Source organism: Lithobates pipiens, unplaced genomic scaffold (genome assembly GCF_037356315.1).
Source record: "Lithobates pipiens isolate NorthernLeopardFrog02 unplaced genomic scaffold, aLitPip1_a1.2 Scaffold_28, whole genome shotgun sequence".
NCBI classification, from domain to species: domain Eukaryota; kingdom Metazoa; phylum Chordata; class Amphibia; order Anura; family Ranidae; genus Lithobates; species Lithobates pipiens.
In genome coordinates, this window is record NW_027507789.1 from 79,909,191 (window position 1) to 79,930,782 (window position 21,592).

Sequence of the window (21,592 nt, forward strand, 5' to 3'; positions counted from 1 at the left end):
AAGACACAATGCTCAGGGAGGTATAAGACCACAGAAAGGGAAGTTCCCTACATCGCAATATCCATTCCAATTTTATTGAATTAGACAAATGTGAAAGGAAGAAAAAAAAAAGTTTGGTAAGCAGGCACCCTGACCAAATGGGTGGAGATATTCCCGACAGGAAGTGCAGATGCACAGAATTATAATGGACCTCATTTTGTAATTAAAAATATACATTTGACAGAAGTGATGAGAATTTAAGTGAAATACCATTGTGCCTATCATCCCCAATCAGCTGGATTGGTAGAAAGGCATAATGGCATTCTAAAAAGCAAACTGAGAAAAGCTATGGAAGAAATAGGTAAAAATAATTGAATGTATTGCCTACTAGTAGCTGTGACCAGTATGTATATCACACCCCCAAAAGAAGCTTTAAGCCCATTTGGAATGATAAGGCCATATAAGACACCCTTACAATCAAACACCTAGTGAGTAGTCTGAGCACACACCAGCAGAATACATGTCTAGGTTGTTAATACAAAGACATACTAATGATTTTGGTTCTGGTCTAGAAGGTCCAATCTAAGGAGAAGAGAAAATCCATATTTGGAGACTGGGTCCTGGTAAAAATAATAAAGAGAAAGCATTGGCACTCACCTAAGTGGGAGGGACTGTATCAAGTTCTTCGCATCACTCCCACGGCTATAAGGATAGCAGAGAGGTCTACCTGGATTCACCAGTCCCATTGTAAAGGTTTTACAGGCAGAGTAGGGCCAGTTGGCTACAAGAGGTTCAGAAAATCCGGCTACAAAAGGGAGGTCTCTCACAAGGTGGGACTTGTCTCAAACCGGTGCAGTCTCCCTCCCCTTCCAATTCCCCTATCCTATCCGCTGGAACTCTAGCTGGTTAGGATGAAAGGGACAGTAATTATCCTTGGGTTACTGGTGACTCTAGGAGAGGCATCCATAAGAGGGGTTATAAGTTATGGAAGAGTAGAGGAACCTTTGGATTGGGAAAGAACAGGAAAAGCATTAAATCTAACCTTTAGAGGGAATAACTAGCACTATACTGGTAGACTTCTGTCAGATTACAGATTGTGGGGATACTACTGGGGCTAGAGGACTTCTATGGGCAGATAAATATATCTGCTGGCTCTGGAATAGGACAGGATGTCAAGCATGGGATCAGGCCCTGTGGACTACAGTGCATCAAGATTGGGGGTATAATCAACCAGGGGCTAAAAAGAGTGGAATAAAGGAGAGACTCCTAATCACAAAAGCGGCCAACTCCCCCCTGCACAAATAGTAACAACTGTAACCAACTATTAACAACATTAAAGGAGCGGAGGAAGGAAGATCAGCAGTTGTATTCTATGGGAGCATGGATGTCAGGAACTGACCCCTCAGGAACATTTTTTTTTGAGGTATTACCACCTAATAAAACTAAACAGGAAAAAGTAGACTCAGAAGGGAAAGAAGAAGGCCATACTAAAATAGAAGTTTTGAGTAAAACTACAAGATTCACTAACCTAACAATAGAAGATGCCATAGCTTTGGAGACTGGCTACCAAGAAAAAAAATGAGTGGTTAGAATGGTTGAGGTACACGGTTATTACTCTGAAAAAGGAAAACTGTTTGGTTTGTGCAGGAGCCAGACCACATTTAGCAACAGTTCCTTTTCCTCTAGATTATATACAGATCCAGAAGGTTTAAAATGTATGTTGCAATTGTATAATAAGAGCTATAAACCTGAAAAATTCTACTTGTCACACATTGAGTTTGTTGTTTCCCCCAGTACAGAGACCTCCGATACCTCCAGTGGTTACCGCTTATCTGGGCAACTTTACTTGTTTTGCACTCCCAGGGAACCGTAGCGCGGTGGATCTTGGGTCACTACCTGATGACTACTGTGTGGAGAGGATTAACATGGACAACGGTGACTGGGTTGGACATGACATTCAGAGAGCTGATGTCTGGTGGATGTGTGGGGATAAGAAACTGAGCTAGACTACCGGCCAATGCCCAAGGGGATTGCGCTATGGTCCAGCTGGCTATGCCCCTAAGAATCCTGTCAAAATACCCGTGGACTAAGAGTCACTGACAGTATCGGAGGGACACCTCTCCCTTGGGGTCATTTGACTCTCAGATCTACATAGATGAGATTGGGGTTCTTCGCGGGGTGCCGGGTGAGTTTAAATCCAGGAATCAGGTGACAGTTGGGTTTGCGTCTCTTCTCTGGTGGGTGACTATAAATAAAAGTGTTGACTGGATTAAAATATTATATATATATATATATATATATATATATAATAACCAGCAACGATTTGTAAACTATACTAGGGATGCGCTGAAGGGCGTAGCAGAATAGTTGGCCCCCACATCTCTAATGGCCTGGCAGAACCGAATGGCTTTAGATATGGTCCTAGCTGAAAGAGGAGGGGTATGCAAAATGTTTGGTAGCATGTGTTGTACCTTTATCCCTAGCAATACAGCTCCTGGAGGGACAGTGACCAGAGCCTTGGAAGGACTGACTGCGCTATCGAATGAATTGGCGGAAAACTCAAGTATTAATGATCCATTCACAACTTGGCTTCAAGGATGGTTCAGTAAATGGACTGGATTTATCACATCATGTTTGATCTCAATTGCTGTGGCTTTGGCTGTTTTGGTCACTTGCTGCATTCCCTGTATTCGAGGACTTTCACAAAAACTGATTGAAACTGCAGTCTCAAGAACAATGTATCAAACCCTCTCTACCTCTGAGGAGACCTATGTGGACATTGAAGCTCAACTTAATGACATACAGTCCGAAAGTGTATAACACAGACTATCATCGAAATGTGTTGAGATAAAATAGTCACACAAAGAGGGAATGTTAGAAAAGTTTTAAATGTTTATTGTGTGTCTATTAGAAAAAAACAATATTCCTGAGACCGATTTTTAAAAGCTTACTTCTGAGCACATTATTGTATTAACTTGTTGTATTGTTTTGTCTTAATTAACTCCATAGTAAGTTGTAGGATGATTAGATTTAACTAAATATGATAGCCTAAGAATGTATGGGAACATGAATATCAAAATAAAGTACGATCGCGTACCATGACAACGTTATCCATGTTTCCTCAGCCAATAGAAGCATAGAGGTGGTATTCTTGTAGGAATGAGGAGGGGGGACACATTTTTTGGTAGACATTTTTCTGCAGCTTGTCCTGTAAGCATGTCTGTTGTGGGCCACTTCATAAATAAATTGTCTGCTTCTCAATACATCTGGAGTTTTGACTGATCACAAGAGGAGATTCCTAACAACTATGCTGACAAATTCAATGACAACAATTGCATGAAGTTAAAGTATACTATACTACAGAATAGCTCAAAAAATTTAATATAGCATGCAAGCAATCCATTCCAAATGAAATTTAATCAGGGAATTGTATAATTTTTTATTTTTTTTTATCTGCCTCCTGGGGTTTAGTTTTTAAATAGATTTCGTCCTTAAGCCATTCTCGGAAGCTTTTGGCTGCCGAGAACAGCCAGAAGCCGCCTAGAGGCTCAGAACTGCGGGGGATCGGTGTATAACACTCACCCGCGATTTTCCCCTGCTTTTAAGGGGAAATATGTACGCGTTATATGCCAATAAATATGGTACATAGTTTGCTGCTGTTGGGCCAAACTGTCTCTCCCTAAGCTTTCAACCCGCTGCATGTGCAAAACTGTATGTTCTGTATCTGTGGCTGTCTACATACTCCAGTACTATCCACTATACCACACTGTGTTCCAGATATGGGCGGAGACTTCCAGAAACAGACTAGTCTACATTGCTTCCTTTTTTGCCCGAGCACCGCTGCTGTAGACCAGACTGTGTACCGGGGTGTCTCCACTCATACCCGGGGGCCGGAACACAGTGCAGTCTACTGTATGACTATGTAACTCGCAGCTACATACACTTTTATCGCACATGCAGCCGCTGACACCTTAGGGAGAGAACTTGGGGGAAAAAAAAAAAAAAAAGACTACTACAGTTCTCAAGCTGAATAAAATTTAAAATATTTATTGCATTTAGCATATGTTAAAAATATTTTACAGATACTGTGAAACAGAACAGCCTTCTGCCATATTATGTTGTTCTTTAGACAGTTTGTTGTTTGGGACAAACTGTCAGTCATTGATTGTCTCTCCCTAAGCTTTCAGATCGCTGCATGTGCAAAACTACGTTCTGCAGCTACATACTCCAGTACTATACCACACTGTGTTCCAGATATGGGCGGAGACTTTGTAAAAAAAAAAACGGACTAGGTGCTTGCTGTGATTGGCTGAGCACCCCTGCTGTAGACCAGACTGTAGGCTTGTCTGTGTTCTGGGATGTCTCCACTCATACCCAGCCAGAAAACCGTGTGGTCTACTGTATGACTATATGTAACCCGCAGCTACATACATACACTTTTATCTCACATGCAGCCACTGACACCTTAGGGAGAGAGAGATCTGAATTACTACTTGTTCTGATTTAAGTTGAAAATTAATTAAGTCTAAGACCAGCCTTAATCCTCTTGGGCATGGAGTTCACCAGACCTTGTTGACATGTTGCCACATATACACACACACAATGTTTGGGGGGTTCCAATTTTTTTTTACATTTCAAAAAAAATATTCCCACCCCCAAAGCATAAAAAAAAAAAAATCCCAGAAACCCAACCTCTCTCTCCCAGTTGGGAGGGGGGGGGTCATTGACTCCAAATTTTAGGTTTCAAAAGGCGAGGGGGGACTCATTCCCCTACCGTATTGCTCAACAATTCCCTTTCTTCTGAGTAGACAAATTCCATGGTGTCCAAGTTTTTATGTACTGCTCTTTTCTATCCTGGGCTGAGAGCATCAGGTCTTCTATGACCCCTATGTTTCGAACCCTATTAAGCAACACTGCAATAGCTTCTTGACATGTTGCCACATATACACACAATGTTTGGGGGCTTCCAAGTAATGTTCGAACAAAAAATAAACTTAATTTTTAAGCAACAAGTGTCAGAAAACGGTTTGGGCTAAACTATTTAAAGACTAAAGAAAAAAAGATGGATCCTGCTCATTTAAAGCACGTTATAAGACACTGCTTGTCCTGTGTCATTTGGCCCCCTGTAACGCCTTAAAAACGCGGTCTGATCATGCAAGTTTCTCCCCCTTCCTCTGTAACCTGATCACAGTAACCATGACAACTGAGCCCTGACACCGTGGTCAGTTTATGTGCCTCCATCAAGCAGCCTGCTATCCTCTGCTCCTGTGTGCAAGCTGCCCCTCCTGCTGCTCTCATAACACTAACCTGTATACACCATCAGCACTGCCTCCCTATTGCAGCGTCCCCTTCTGAGATTGTGATCACATGACCAGCCAGCTCTCGCCTCTTCCCCTCCAGACTGACATCAGCAGGGGAATCTCAGCCCCGCCTGTTGCATCTTACAGGAGGAAATGAGAAAGCTGGCTAGTCATGTGATCGCAATCTCAGCAGCTAAGCAAGTCATTTGCAGCATTTTTCTAATTCACACAGAGGATACTACAAAGAAAAGAAAAACAGGTCTACCAATATTGCGTGTGGTAAATATTGCATGGGGTTTTTACATAGTTAGGTTGGAAAAAAACAAAAAAAAAAATATATATTATATATATATATATATATATATATATATATATATATATATATATATATATATATAAAAATTTTACAATCCCATATACCCAGTTCTATACCCACAGTTTATCCAGAGGAAGGCAAAAACCCCAGAGCATGATCCAATTTGCTACAGCAGGGGAAAAAATTCCTTCCTGATCCCCAGAGAGGCAATCAGATTTTCTCTGGATCAACTTTACCTATAAATGTCAGTACCCAGTTATATTATGTACACTTAGGAAATAATCCAGACCTTTCTTAAAGCAATCCACTGAGCTGGCCAGAACCACCTCTGCAGGGAGTCTATTCCACATTTTCACAGCTTTTACTGTGAAGAAACCTTTCCATATTTGGAGATGAAATCTCTTTTCCTCTAGACGTAAAGAGTGCCCCCTTGTCCTCTTTGTTGACTGTAAAGTGAATAACTCGACACCAAGTTCACTATTAGGGGTGCAACTAACGATTATTTTCATAATCGATTAGTTGGCCGATTGTTTTGATTAATACCCTTTAAAAAAACAAAAAAAAAAAAAAAGTGGGTCAAATTGACGTTCATTTTCAACCACAGTGACGGGAAAATTTGGAAATCGAAAACTTCTTAGTCAAAGGAATTTTCAGACAGCGTTTGTGGTTTTCAATCAGAAATTGCATCAATTTTAAAAACAGAATGTTAAAAACAAGTGAAAGCTTCAAAAAATTCTTTCACTCAGTGAATGTACAAAAAATTTTCGTCTGAATATTCTCACCTGACAATTGATCGGTGTGGCCAGCATAAGGCTCGGTGCACACCTATGCCGTTTGCTTTGGATCTGTTTCTGCAGTGCTTTTTGCTGTGCGTTTTTTATTTCTGCACACGTGATTTTTACTGCAATTTGTATTTTTGCATTTTTTTGTATAGATTAAAAAACACAAATTGCTGTGAAAACGCATTACATGCTTTTGTGCAGCTTCTCCATTGAAGTATATTGAACCAATGAAGAAGCATTTTGCGTTAAAAGTCCCCGACCCTTTCAGATGTGAACGTGTCCTATAGGAAACCATGTAAATGAACTGTAGTGAGTTTCTGCAAAAAGCACCAACATATAGATGTGAACCAGGTCTAAGATGTTTACTAATATAATGGGGTTAAAAAAAAAACTAAAATTAGCCCTTTATAGTAGAAAAAAAGCAGATCACTACTGAAAGGGGTTCATTTTTTTACTGTAGAGCTGTGAAAGTAATATTTACAGTAGCGATTTGCTCTTTTTGTACTAATTAAGGGATCATTTTAGTTTTTTTTAACCCCATTATGTTACTGGCAGATTAATCGATTAGTTGTTTCGGCCCTATTCACTATATGGACCCCTTATTTGTACACGATGATCATATCCCCCCTTAATCCGTTATCAAGAGTGAATAAATTCAGCTCCTCTAATCTTTCCTCATAGCCGAGTTCCTCCATGCCTCTTATCAGTTTGGTTTCCCTTCTCTGTACTTTAGTTCCCCGATATCCTTTTTGAGAACTGGTGCCCAAAACTGAACTGCATATTCCAGATGAGGTCTTACTAATGATTTGAACAGGGGCAAAATTATATATCTCTCTGGAGTCCATACCTCTCAATACAGGAAAGGACTGTGCTCGCTTTGGAAATCGCAGCTTGGCATTGCATGGCATAGCTTGGTGTCATCCGCAAAGACGGAAATGTTACTTTTGATCCCAGACCCAATATTTATAAAGATATTAATATTGAACGCTTTTGCAAAATCCAAGTATACCACGTCCACCGCCACCCCTCTGTCCAAGGTTTTACTTACCACCTCAAAAAGAAAACGGGTTTGTCTGACAGCTTCTCTTTCATGAATCCATGCTGTCTTGCTTAAAATATTTTTTTCCTGCAAGAACTCGTCTATGTGGTCTTTTATTAATCCCTCCAGTATCTTCCCAACTATAGAAGTTAAACTAACGGGTCTATAGTTACTTGGTAAAGACTTTGTTCCCCTTTTAAATATAGTCACCACATTGGCCCTGCGCCAATCCAGTGGTACTATTTCCTGTCATTAATGAGTCCCTAAAAATTAGATACAATGGCTTTGAAATGACAGAGCTCAATTCTTTTAGGATCCGTGGGTGGATGCCATCAGGTCCAGGTGCTTTATCCACCTTTATTCTGTCCAAATATTTCTGGATCATATCACTTTTGAGCCATTGTGGATTTGGGGCTGCGTCACTACCACCCCCATGCTCTTGTATACATAGAGCTGAAGAAAGTATTTAATAAGTTAGCCTTTGTCCCCAAGTCACCCACTCCAGATTATTTTATAAAGGGCCTACATGCTCAGACTTGACCTTTTTACTTCTAATATATTTGAAGAATTTTTTGGGGATTGTCTTATCTTTTGCATCCTTGATTTTTTTACATATGTTATATTCTTTGTAACATTTAACCACTTCAGCCCCGGACCAATTGTCAGCCTAAGGACCAGAGGTCTTTTTTACAATTTCGCACTGCACTGCTTTAACTGGTAATTGCGCAGTCATGCAATGTTGTACCCAAACAAAATTTGCGTCCTTTTCTTCCCACAAATAGAGCTTTCTTTTGATGGTATTTGATTGCCTCTGCGATTTTTATTTTTTACGATATAAAAGACAGAAAATTTTAAAATAAATATATTTTCTAATTTTTGTTATAAGAAAAATCAAATAAACTAAATTTTAGTAATACATTTAGGCCGAAATGCAATAAGGCACATGTCTAGAAAAAAAAAAAAAGTCAATAAGCATATATTTATTGGTTTGCGCAAAAGTTATAGCATCTGCAAACTAGAGTACATTTTCCGGAATTTACACAGCTTTTATAACTGCCCATCTCATTTCTTGAGGTGCTAAAATGGCAGGGCAGTACACCCCCCCCCCCCCCAAATGACCCCATTTTGGAAAGTAGACACCCCAAGGAAATTGAAGGGCATGTTGAGCCCATTGAATATTTTTTTTGTCCCAAGTGATGGAATAATGACAAAAAAAGTTTACAAAAAGTTGTCACTAAATGATACATTGCTCACACATGCTATGGGCATAAGTGAAATTACACCCCAAAATAAATTCTGCTGCTTCACCTGAGTACGGGGATACCAAATGTGTGGGACTTTTTGGGAGCCTAGCCGCGTACGGGACCCTGAAAACCAAGCACCGCCTTCAGGATTTAAATATAAAAGGCTACCAAAAAAAACTGTTAGCAATCACAGGGATCAGGCCTGAGGTCTGCAAACGCTGCAGTTGTGTGTTTAGTGTTTTGTAAGTGACAGTGATCGATCGATACTGCACTTGGGTGGGCTGGGCAGAGGGGCAAAACGCAGGTGCTAGCAGGTATCTGGGCTGATCCCGCTAACAATGCATTTTTTTGGAACCCTAAACTGCTGGGGACGCTAGTATAGATCTGATCAGATATTGATCTGTTCAGATACTATACCACTACGGGAGGTTTAGGCTTTGCGCGTGGGTTTTAGCGGTACTGGCACTAACCTCGAGCTGCCTGGGGCGACGCAGACCCTATCTGGCCCTAAAACCCAATCGATATCACCGGCTGGGAGTCACCCGTAACACTTATACGTCGATCACTGGTGAAAGGGTTAACTCTAGGGGCAATCAGGGGGTTAAAACCTTTATTGGTTAGTATATGGGGTACCCAACGCTATAAAAACCTAGCGGCACCAGTGACACTAATGCAGTGATCAGAAAAACTATTGCTTAGTGACACTGGCAAAAGGGGGTGAAGGTTAACTCTAGGGGCAATCAGGGGGTTAAATCTTTATTGGGGGGGTAGGGGGCTACCCTGGACCTAACACTAACTGCCCTGACACTTTTTACTGTCACAACTGACACTGAATGCAGTGATCAGTAAAGAAATCATCACTGCAATCAGTGACACTGACTGGGGGGGGCGACAGTGTGCCTATGTGTACCTACATGTCAGTGTAGTGTTGGTGCACACTTACTATGTCCTCTCCTCGCAGTCGGGTCAACAAGACCGCACCGAGGAGAGTGACATCACTTCCTCCCCGCCTGTGTTTACACTACACAGGCAGGGGAAGCTTCTCATTCTCAAAGAGCAATCGAGAGGGGATGGGCAGAAACTAATGGCCATCCCCTCATCCCGGATCGCTCCTGAAGCAAAACGGACCACCGCAGCCAGCAGGAGGGGGGTCCGATCGGACCCCCCACCCACTGGAAGGCAGGCGTACGGGTACATGCCATTCTGCCGACTTATATCTACATGTAGCGTTCCTTAAGTGGTTAAATGACACTAGTGTTCCTTCATTTTTATATTTTTTAAAAGCTTTTTATAGTTCATAGCTTTAACTTTGGCCACGAGCCACATCGGTTTTATTTTTAGCCGTTTAAACTTATTGCCCATGGGAATATACTTTGCCGTGAGATCATAAACAGTCTTTGTGAAGAATTCCCATTTCTGTTCTGTGCCCATTGATGCCAATATTCTCTCCCAGTCTAAGTCCTGGAGAGCAGACCTCATCCTTGGAAAATTTGCTCTCTTGAAATTAAGTGTGTTTATCTTTCCCGTATGCGATTGTTGCTTACAGCTAACATCAAATGAAATCATGTTATGGTCACTGCTACCCAGGTGTTCCTTTATCTGAACATTAGTAATACGCTCTGCACGGTTTGAGATCACCAGGTCCAACAGAGCATCATTCCTAGTTGGGGCCTCAAACTGGACCATAAAATTGTCCTGTAATAGGTTTATACATTTTTGCCCTTTACCTGTCCCAGCAGTGCCATTACCCCAGTCAATTTCTATGTAGTTAAAATCCCCATCACTGTCCCAGCCCTTTCTATCTGTGCAAGGAGCTGAGTCTCCACCTTCTCATTAACATTGGGTGGTCTATCACAAACGCCAGTCATCGTACCTATTAATTTGAGGATTAGAGATTATACCCAGTCCAAATTACCTAACTAGCTTCTTGACCCTAATACTCAACGAGACAGTACACAGGTACTCACAGACCAGCGGGCACCCACAATATACAAGTACTAACGATACACTACACGGGTACTACAACCCCGGTTTTTAACTCACCACTTTGACCAGTTCCACTTAGAGTTCCAGCAGAGTCAAGATGAGCAGGCTCACATGAGTTCTACACAAAGTTATATAGACCTCAAGCACCTGTGTTCAATTAAACACTCCCCTTAATTAGTAGGCTGAAGAAAAAAATATATATTTAAAAAGTGTCAGAAAAGGGTATTAAAAAAGTCCTCTAACCTCTATCACAGTACATGAACCAAAAACATGGGTTCCTAAAGACAAGTGACCCAGAGAAAAGTGAGGCTCACTGAGGAGCAAAACACCAACATTTCAAAAAATATAGGGGTGCACCGAATGGGTTTTTTGGTGCCGAAACAGATACCGAAAATGAAAAATACACTAGGCTGAAAACCAAAACAGCACCGATACCGAAACATATTTTAAAAAATATATTTTTGTACAGGAGATGGTCAGAGACAGGGGACATGGTACAGGAAATGGTCAGAGTGTCCCCTTATTATTGCAGCCAGAGTGTCCCCTTATTATTGCAGCCAGAGTGTCCCCTTATTATTGCAGCCAGAGTGTCCCCTTATTATTGCAGCCAGAGTGTCCCCTTATTATTGCAGCCAGAGTGTCCCCTTATTATTGCAGCCAGAGTGTCCCCTTATTATTGCAGCCAGAGTGTCCCCTTATTATTGCAGCCAGAGTGTCCCCTTATTATTGCAGCCAGAGTGTCCCCTTATTATTGCAGCCAGAGTGTCCCCTTATTATTGCAGCCAGAGTGTCCCCTTATTATTGCAGCCAGAGTGTCCCCTTATTATTGCAGCCAGAGTGTCCCCTTATTATTGCAGCCAGCCTGTGAAGGGAAGAGAGAAGAGGAGAGCCACCTCTGCCGCCTGTTTGATCACAGCGCCGGGAACATCACAGCTTTCATTTCCATCCAATCCTGCGGGTGATCTGTCTATCAAAGTGCCCGGACAAGGGGGAGGGGCTGTATGTAACGGCGTGTGGCTGGGAACACAGCTATTGAACTGAAAGCTGTGATGTTCCCGGCGCTGGGATCAAACAGGCGGCAGAGGCGGCTCTCCTGCACTATAGCATGATCTAGCTTTTCATGATGGGCGGCACCAGGGGTGGGGGGCGGAGACCCACCCCCACCCAGGCCACGCCCCATTTTTGGCTCCATTATCGGCCGTTTTTCTCTTTCGGCAAATTGCCGAAAAGGGCATTTTCGGCCGATATGTTTCAGCGGTCGAAATTTCGGTGCATCCCTAAAAAAATATCAAAATTTTCATTCATTAGAAATTAGGGAAAATATACTCCACTTTAATGTATAAAGTTCACTAAAAGAGGCTTGAAAGTCTATATAGAGAGGCCACCATAAAATAACCGAATGTATTCACTGTTGATAGAATACCAATACTCAGTCCCAACAGACACTAACAAAGAAGGAACATATACACAAAAAAACAGTGCTTACATAAAACATATGTCCGGACGCCAGTGTGATCCGAAGCTGGTCCCAGGTTGGTGCCAAACAACTGCAACAACCAGTTGCTAATTAGCAATATGGGGCCAGAGTCAGATCGCCAGAGTCAGATCCCCCCCGGTGGCTCACGCCAAAAATAAATAAAGAGAGGGATACTACAATAGGAGATAGTGCTGATGGTATATACAGGTTAGAGTGGCTTAGCCACTTTAAGTGGTTAAACTGACCTAATTTGCAGACCAAAGTTCATCCCCTTGATCAACGATACAATGTTTTTCATCTTTCAACAGTTGATAAACATTGACTTTTGCTGCTTGTTTTGGCAGCCGTGAGAAGGAACTGCTCTGTACTTGTTACAGGAATTGTGTTAATTCTGGATTAAGATTGTGTATGGATTTGACCGACAGCAGCCGCCAATGGCTGCTGCTATCAAGCCATCCAATAAGGACCCGAGACAGCGGCTGCAGCTGCTGGGCTTGTTCGCATCACTGGTAATATCAGGGTCAGGCAAATAAAAAGGGGTGGCTCTGGGGAGATAGAGTGCCTTAAGGTGAAAAACAAAGGGTTTACAACCCCTTTAATCTTGGATAAGAAGCTGGCATGGAGATTTAAAGTGGAAGTAAACTCCCCTTATTTTTCTTTGTTTTCAGCCAAGGAAGTTGCCTCTTTGCCTCAGTTTAATCTTCAACTGCTATGGTGCTGCACATGCGATTCATTACGACACCATCCATTGGATGGTTTGATAGTTTGGCTGAGAGCACAGCTAATGTGCAGTTAGCATTCCCGGCATGCCTTTTTTTTTTAAACTGTTTAAATCGATGGGTTTACTTCCACTTTAAGGGGAACATCACGTGCTAGCTTTGAGAGAGAGTTGCACTTTATAGTTCGTATCTGACCCTATTCCTGGATTAGGGTTTTAGGATATTAAAGTTGAAGATACCCACGATGCTTTTAATTTTTGCAATGGAGTGCCCTTTAATAATCAGACCATAATACTAGATGAGGGTCAGGTATTAAAGGGGAACCCACCAATTTTTTTTTGTAAGCTCCGATGTTCCACTTTAATATCCATACTAGACCCTCATCTAGCATTAGAGTCTCAAATGGATATAAAGGAGACCACTACACTTTAGTTTTGCAGTGGAGTGACTCTTTAGAATCAGCAGATGTCAATCAAGGATTAGGATTGCGATATTAAAAGGCAATCTCAGTTGGCTTTGATGAAGCTGACCATATTCCTGGATAAAGGTCTGGTATGGATATTGGAGAGAAAACCACACACATTACTTTTGGAGCAGTTTTGCAGCTTCTATTCATGGCATGCAATCCCGAATGAAGGTCTGGTATGGAATGTTTAATGTAACAGGCATTTAAAGAATAGGGGTTCATAATGTATGTAAAGGGAAACCCTACAGGGTTTTACATTTTTGCAATGAAGTTGCCTTTCATAATCATAGCTGACCCTATTCCTGGAAGAGGGTCTGTCATTATAAAAGGGAAACGCTACACAGCGTTTAATTTTGGCCAGAGTTCCCTTTTAAAATCCTAGCATGCCCTCATTCTGAACCAGGGTCTGTTATGGATATTAAAGAGAAACTCATTTTGAGATGGCGTTTCCCTTTATAAATCAAAGGGAACACTATTAGCTTTAAAAAGAGAACCCACTTTAGGTTTGCAGTGGATCTAGCGACATGCCAAAGAGTGACTTACTGAAAGATGACAGAGGAAGGTCTGTGGGAGATTATGAAAGGGGTTCTTTCTTACATATGTAAATTAATGACTTCAGAGAGCAGGGATCTGGGGAGGGAGGGACTCTCCCTGTTCACACTGGTCGACATATATAACTGTTTGACAAAAAAAAAAAAAAAAAAAAAGGTGCAATGCTCAGATACCTCAAAATGGCAATATGTAGTCCATAATAGTCCAATAGTAAATACAGGGGAAAAAAATAAATAAAATAGGCAAGCCCGTCAGGGCTGTCACGAGGACCAGAAGTGCTGGCGAAGCCAAGGGAAAAAAAAACCAAGGAGAGGGGTGCCTCTGAATATGTATCTGTATACAAAAATATCCACTCACATAGAACAGAACAGATAAATTCAGGCACATCTCTGGGGTGGTAAGGTGGGACTACAAGTTGCAGTCAATCCTCTTCAGACTTGGAGGATACTGCACAAACAATTCGGATGGCGTGGAACTGCAGGTCACAGCAAGTCCTCAAAGTGCTGACCTGGTGCAGCATTAAGAGATTCCACAAAGATTGTGCACTAGTGGCTGTGGCGGTGGGCCGTGACGTCACTAACATGCAATGCGTTTCAGAGCCGGCGTGCTATTGATGTTTGGATAGCCACACTCCTTTTTCAGGCATATATAACTGGGCAGGACTAAATTCTGATTTATTCTATCCTGCCCAGCACAATTAAAAACTCAGCATATCAGAGTCTACAAACAGAGCAACATGGTTCTGGTGCTTTCATGCTCCAAAGAAACTTAATTCACACATACAAGTGCTTACACTTGTAAACACCGATGCGCCTGAGGTTGCAGGACAGACCACGTGTGTAAGATGCACAGGTACTCCCCACTAAGCAGTAACTTAAAAGCCAAGTTCACCTTTGTGAACAGTTTACTGCGTACCATTCCCCACACACCGATACTTATTGGTTGCAAGTACCACAAACCTCTGAATTTAAGTGCCTAGTAGTGATTTGTCCCATCTAAAAAAAAAAAAAAAAATATTCAGTCCTGTTTTCAATTACTTCAGAGATTCTAAGCCAAGACCTGAAGTTCCACACACCTGGGTGAGATATGCAAGTGACTCACTAACTTCACAAGTTGTTGGCAATATTACAGAGTCTCAAAACCAAATGGTAAGCTTAATAAACCAAACGCCCCATTTCATGTTATAAAAAGTATGTGATAGATAGAGATATAGAGATATAGATACACTGTTACTGATTAAAAACTACTTGCATTGCAACTCTGCATAAGTCAGTGTTAAATGTGGTATAAACTATATACAATCACCTGACACTAGTTTGTTTCCACAATTCATGACTTAACTTCACACAAAACACTTAAAAAAATACTTAAGTCAGTGCTACAGTTTGAATTTATTTCTCCACAGTAGCCTGACAATCCCTCCACCTCCGGTCTAACTAATCTCTCACCTTATGGCATGGACTCCTGGGCAAACAGGTGGTCATGCATGCAGGTATCAAAAGGGACCATAAACTATTCTCACAATCTCAGGTCATGGGTAGAAAGAAAAGATCAAAGTGCTCACCGCTATAGTACAAGATTTAATTTTTGTGTTCAAACACAAACTACTCACACAAAGATAAAAACACAGCATGTAAAGTCGACAATCGTGTTAATTCCGTAGGTCAGCAGCGGGTGGCATGCGTAGCTCGTCCCCCATACATGTTACGTTCAGAAACTTCAATGTCACCGCACTCCTCCCCCACCTTCCCTGCCCCTACGGAGGCACTTGGGGAAGGGAGGAGTCCAGTGACGTCACCAGATCTCCCTGAAGACCCGGTCAAAAAAATTACGATTGATCGAAGAATTAATCTTTAACTACTTCCCACCCGGCCAATGTACATATACGGCCGGGTGGGAGCCGCCTTTTGACTGGACGTTCAGGATTCAGGAACATCCTTCAGAAGGAGGGGGATCCAGCGCAGAGGCACGATCCCGATGTGCTCGTGTCACCTGGACACGGCGCATCTCGGATCGTCAGGAGGGCTCTGTGATTGGCCCTCCTGATCACATGACAGCCATCTCCAATCACAGCCGTCATGTGATCAAAACAGCCGGTTCCTAGGCAATTGGTTCTCCTCACACGGAAGCAGTCGCTAAGGAGAGCAGATCGCTGCACCCGGCTGGTGATCAGTGAGTATGAGCCGTTTTTACAGTTTACTCACGAATCACTAGTCTAGTGTAAACACACATGTCCCCAAATAATAAAAAGACATGTCCTCAAATAAAAAAAACATATGTCCCACTAAAATCACATGTCCCAATGATCACCTGCACACATATGTACATGATCATTTGCGTACATATGTCTGATCACACAAACCTATTATACACTTAACAGAATTTTACCAAAAACATGTAGCAGAATACATTTTGGCTTAAATTTGACAAAATTAGATTTTTTTAAATAGAAAAAAGAAAATATTGTTTTCCAAATTTCCTTTTTTGCGCTTATATCAAAAAAAAAAAAAAGTTGTGAATAAATACCAAAATAAAGCTCTATTTGTGCTAACAAAATAAAAATTTAATTTGGGTACAATGTAGCATGACCGCCCAATTGTCATTGAAATTGCAAGAGCGGTGAAAGCTGAAAATTGGGATGGGAAGGAAGGGGGCGAAAGTGCCCTGTATTGTAGTGGTTAATTTTCACAGCCCTAAACAAAAATTTTTTATATATATATATATATATATATATATATATATATATATATATATATATACACACACACACACATACACACACATATATACATATACACACACACATATGCACACACACCGCTAAGTGAACATTTTTAAATTGGACCCAAAGAGTCAATAGGTCTGGTGGCTGTAGCAGGGGGGAATACTGGGCTCAGGGCAGTCAGGGAGGCCGGAAGAGCTTGCAGGGGCTGTCTCCAGGTGGAGCAAGGTGGCCCTGCTCCGGGTGCTAGGCCGGAGCTGCAGACTTTACTACTGGCAGTTGCGGGATGAGTAAGCTCTGCAACGGCTGCCACGGACGGCACCCCACACTAAGAGGTTCCAGGGTCCATAGAGGGTAAGGCAGGACTGCTGTGTTGTGGAGGCCAGACAAAACCGAGCAGGATTAATGCAGGAGTATGGGCTCTCACTGCATGCATACTACTCCATTGCTCTCCAGGCCATGCCCTATGCCGATATTTTCTACCCCATACACACTGCTGGATAAGCTTGGTTCTGGCTTGTGGGCACATAGAGTTTGACAGCTTTTATACCTTTTTAACCACTTCAATACCAGGCCATAGCCAAATGACACCCATAGATGGATCTCCCATCCTGGGTGGGAGTCATGATGTCTTCTGTATTTTGACACTCCTGCGGGCCCCCGGGGGCCCACAATGCAGCAATTGTGGATGAGGCGTGTCCCTCAAACAGCCCATCCCCAATCTGTGTAATTGCCATCCCCATCCTCCTCCCGATATATGTGACCGGCCGTGTCCAATCACAGCCAGTCACATGTACTGTGCACATTCACAGCGCTCGTGCACACGCCTAGGGCACGTGCAGAGCGGCGATCGGGGATGCAACTTGTCAGGCTGACAGCCCAACCCTGATCACAGTAAAGAGCCAAAGAAATTGGCTCTTTACCACGTGCCCGGCTGTGTCCAATCACAGCCGGTCACAGAACGTAAACAAACCGCAGTAATGAGATGTTACCGGGTTCTCCTCCTCACACACACTAATCGTGTGTGAGGAGGCGATTGTGGTAACATCTCGTTACCGTCTAGTGTACACCAATCACACTGATTTACACCCCCCCAATAAAGAGAACCCCTCACCAGCCCGTCAGAGTACCCAAGTACCCCTGCTGGCTCGGTTTAAGAATATGCTACAGGGGGAACTGTCGGCGGCCACTACTAATCTAGTCACCCATCTCACCAAGGAGATCCGTGAGCTGGGCAACCGCACGAATGCCCTGGAGGACAGGATGGAGGCTGCGGCTACGGTGATAGACCACCATGAGCAGGACCTGCAAGATCTCTGGAGGGAGCTGGATGCAGCTCTTCTAAAGTTAGGACTTTGAGAATAGGTCCAGACGGGGGAACCTACGGTTAAGGGGACTACCCAAATCTAGCGAGGACTTGACCTCTGCCACGGCCCTGTTTCAAGAGCTAGTACCGGGCATCCCTATTGAGTGCATGGAATTTGACCGGATCCATCGGGCACTGGGGCCTAGGAAAGAGGGAGGCCCGCCACAGGACATTGTCAAGTTCACATACTTCCGCACTAAGGAAACACTGCTTAGGGCAGCCCGGGACAGGCCTGACCTGTGCTTCATGGGCCACAAATATCAACTCTACCGATTTGGCCCCTACCACGGTTCAAAAAAGGAGTCTTCTGAAGCCATACACCTCAGCCCTGCTGGATCGCCACATCAAGTGCACCTGGGGTTTTCCTTTCCGCCTCCTATTCACTCATCCGGGAAGGAGCTACTCCGTGCGCACCGTGGAGGCAATCTTCGAAGCCCTACACCTACTTCCCCCTCCAGCGGGGGATAAGGTCCCGGACCCTCGCCCCTCCTCTAGGCGATTGGGTCGCGTTTGGGAACTGGCCTGTAATCTGAAGCGGGCGCTGCCCGGCACCCCGCCACCTACGATCCCCTCGCTCAGACCCGGGATGAGTACCGAGTGGGTGAGCTTGTCCACTACTCCTTTTTTGGCCTAACTGCCCCCCCCCCCCAGGGGCCCTGATGTACTGTTCCCATGACTGATTTTTAACTTGCACCGGTTTGCTAGGCCCAAGTCCCCGTCACCCTCACCTATGTCCCTCTCCCCGTTTTTGGCTCAGTTTTTATTTCTACCTTTGTTTTTACATTTGGATTCTAACTTTTTGATTGCCGTTTCCTGGGACCTGGTGTTTAATTGGTGCCTGGCCTCTCTGGGACTGATTGCCTTCGGCTAGATTCCCCGGACAATCGGCAGGCCCTTCCCAGGAACATGTTTTCCCTTTGTTCGCTATCCAGGACAGTATCCCCAGCAGGGCGGACACAGCTGCTTTTTGGGACAGTACCAGGGGATTACAATATACAGGGTTATGCATTACAGCCTATTGGTTGCTTTTAGAATCCAAATAATGTCTTGTATGCCAATTCTTCTCCCCCTCCTGTCCCTGGTCCTTTTCCCCTCCTAAGTTGTTCCCTTCCTACCCCCTCATGTTTTCCCACCTGTCCTATCCCCCCCATTCCCTCCCTTCCCACCTAGTGGGCCTCCTCCCTTTCCCTCCCGGCCCCCCTTCTCTTATACCCCTCCGCACCCTCCCCCCTTTTTTCCCCCCCACTTACTTCCCTTGCCCCCTTTCCTTTTCCCTTCCTGAACCTTCCCCCCCTTCCCCGGTGCGAGTTATGGACTTTTGGGTCCGGCCTTGTCCTGGGGGGGTGGCCGTGTTGATGGCTTCCCGTTGGCGTGCTGCCTGGGCCTGGTGGGGTCCCCCCCTCCTGGGGGCCCCTGGTGGTCCGGTGGCGCCACGAGGGGGGGGCCATGGTTGGGGTCCGAGGTTCTGTTCTCCCCCCGGTTTTCCCTGTATAGGGACACCGGTTGGGGAAAACTTATTTATGTTACTGGTTAAGTTAATTATGTCTATTTTTGTAATTTTAGGTGTAGGTTCTGTGGGATGGACTTAGCACCCGTACAGGGGCGGTCTTATTACGGTTACATTGTTTCACTTTTTTACAAGTCGTGTGGTTGGGGGTAGAGCCAGCCCCCTGAGTGTCCTGTAGCTAGGATGCGGAGTTCCCCAAGTGTGATGACTGTTATGTGCCACTATTGTGTTTTTTCTTTTCTTTCCTCTTCTTCCTCTTTACTCCCCCCCCCCCCCCCCGTCTGCTCGGGCTCAAGGTGTCCCGCCTTGGGATCAGGGTGGGCGCGTAGTTAGACGGTTATATATTTATAGGATGTCTGTTCCTGCCCCCATATGGTCCAGAACATGTCGAAAATATTTTCAGAATATTCATGGATTTCTCCTATTAAAAAAGGTCAAAAGTTTGTCGTCATCTGAAATCACAGTCAATTGACGTGGTCTGTCTGCAGGAAACCAGGTTCTCCCAAGCCTCATCACCTATTTGTCTTCCCATTATCCAGTGTCCTTCACGGCTTCCGCCTCTGAAAAACAGAGAGGGGTGCTGATGGCCTTCCAGCGTAACCTACAATTTAACTGTTCTAGGAAGATAGCAGACCCCACGGGAAGATATCTAATCTTGCAAGGCACCATATGGGATCAGGAGGTCACTTTGGTTGGATATTAAGCCCCTAATTCATTCCAGCAGCGTTTCTCGCACCTGCTTCAGGTAATAGCCAGACATCAAAAAGGCCTGCTGATCATGGGAGACTCCAACTTAGTTTTTAACTCTACCCTGGATAGGCGTAGCCTCAGGGAAGTGCCTCCATCCCACGATGCCTCGCAAGAACGAGCGCTGTGCGATATTTTCCTTTCATATGGCTTGGTGGACGTGTGGCATGAGCATCACCCGGGGTCTTGAGAATTTACCTTTTCTAACCCTCACCAGAGTTTCTGTAGAATTGATCATGTCAACTTTCCTCCCCAACGCTGGCCCATAACATTCTTATTTCTACCTCTCCGTGGTCTGATCAAGACCCCCTGATCCTTGGGATTTCCCTAGCTGGGGTATCCCGCCTGGCCTATCTATGGCAGATTAATGAATCCCTTTTGACTACACTGGATACCTGTACCCAAGTGCAAACGCATATCCAAAATTTTGGGGAAAACGTGGGCTCAGTTGAATCCCCGGTCGCTTTGTGGGAAGCCCACAAGGAGACGGTCAGGGGACACCTGATCCAGATCGCTTCTCGCTTGAAGCGAGCGAGTAGCGGACGCGGGAGTTGAACTCTCTGCTGGAAGCCACAGACGCAACTTGGAAGGCGCGTCCAATGGCAGCCAACAGAAAGGTCCGTGACGACTTGGCCGCTGAGTTAGACCTGCTAGCATCCATACAGGCTGAGAAGGCCCTGCGCTGGACCAAGTATAAATTCTATAGCAGCTCAAACAAACCTGGTCCTATGAAACAACTCGGTGGGGCGCCCAAACAGGCAAATACGCCTGCAGGTGAGGGGAGGGGGACTCACGTCAAACCGATCCAAGGTAGTGGTCGAGTTTGCCTCATTTCTATCATCTTTATATAGCAGACCAACTGCCTTTGACCGGGACAAGGCCGAGAGATTCTTTCAAACGTTTAGCCTCCACTCCTTGTCCCTGGAGGCTCGAGATTCTTTGAATGCTTCTATATCTGAGCTGGAAGTCGCAAAGGCCCTCAAGTCTCTTAAGCCGTCCAAGGCACCAGGCCCAGACGGCTTTACTGGACTCTATTACAAGACATTTGCACCTCTGCTCAGGCCCCACATGACTTCCTATTTCAACTCATGGCGGGAAGGATTGCGGCCCTCACCTGACTCGCTTAAAGCTCACATCTCCATGCTCCCCAAGTCAACTGAGGAAGCTACAGACCCACAATCATTTCGCCCCATCTCCCTGTTGAATGTCAACCTGAAGGTCTTAAGCAAGGTTCCAAGCATGTGAGTAGATACCTTCAGGCCCACATTCACGGGGACCAAGTGGGCTTTGTGCCCGGTCGCCAGGCGGGGGACAATGTCCGCAAGGTTATCCATCTCCTCCATATCCTCCTCCAACGTAAAATCCCGGGGTTCCTGCTTTCATTAGATAT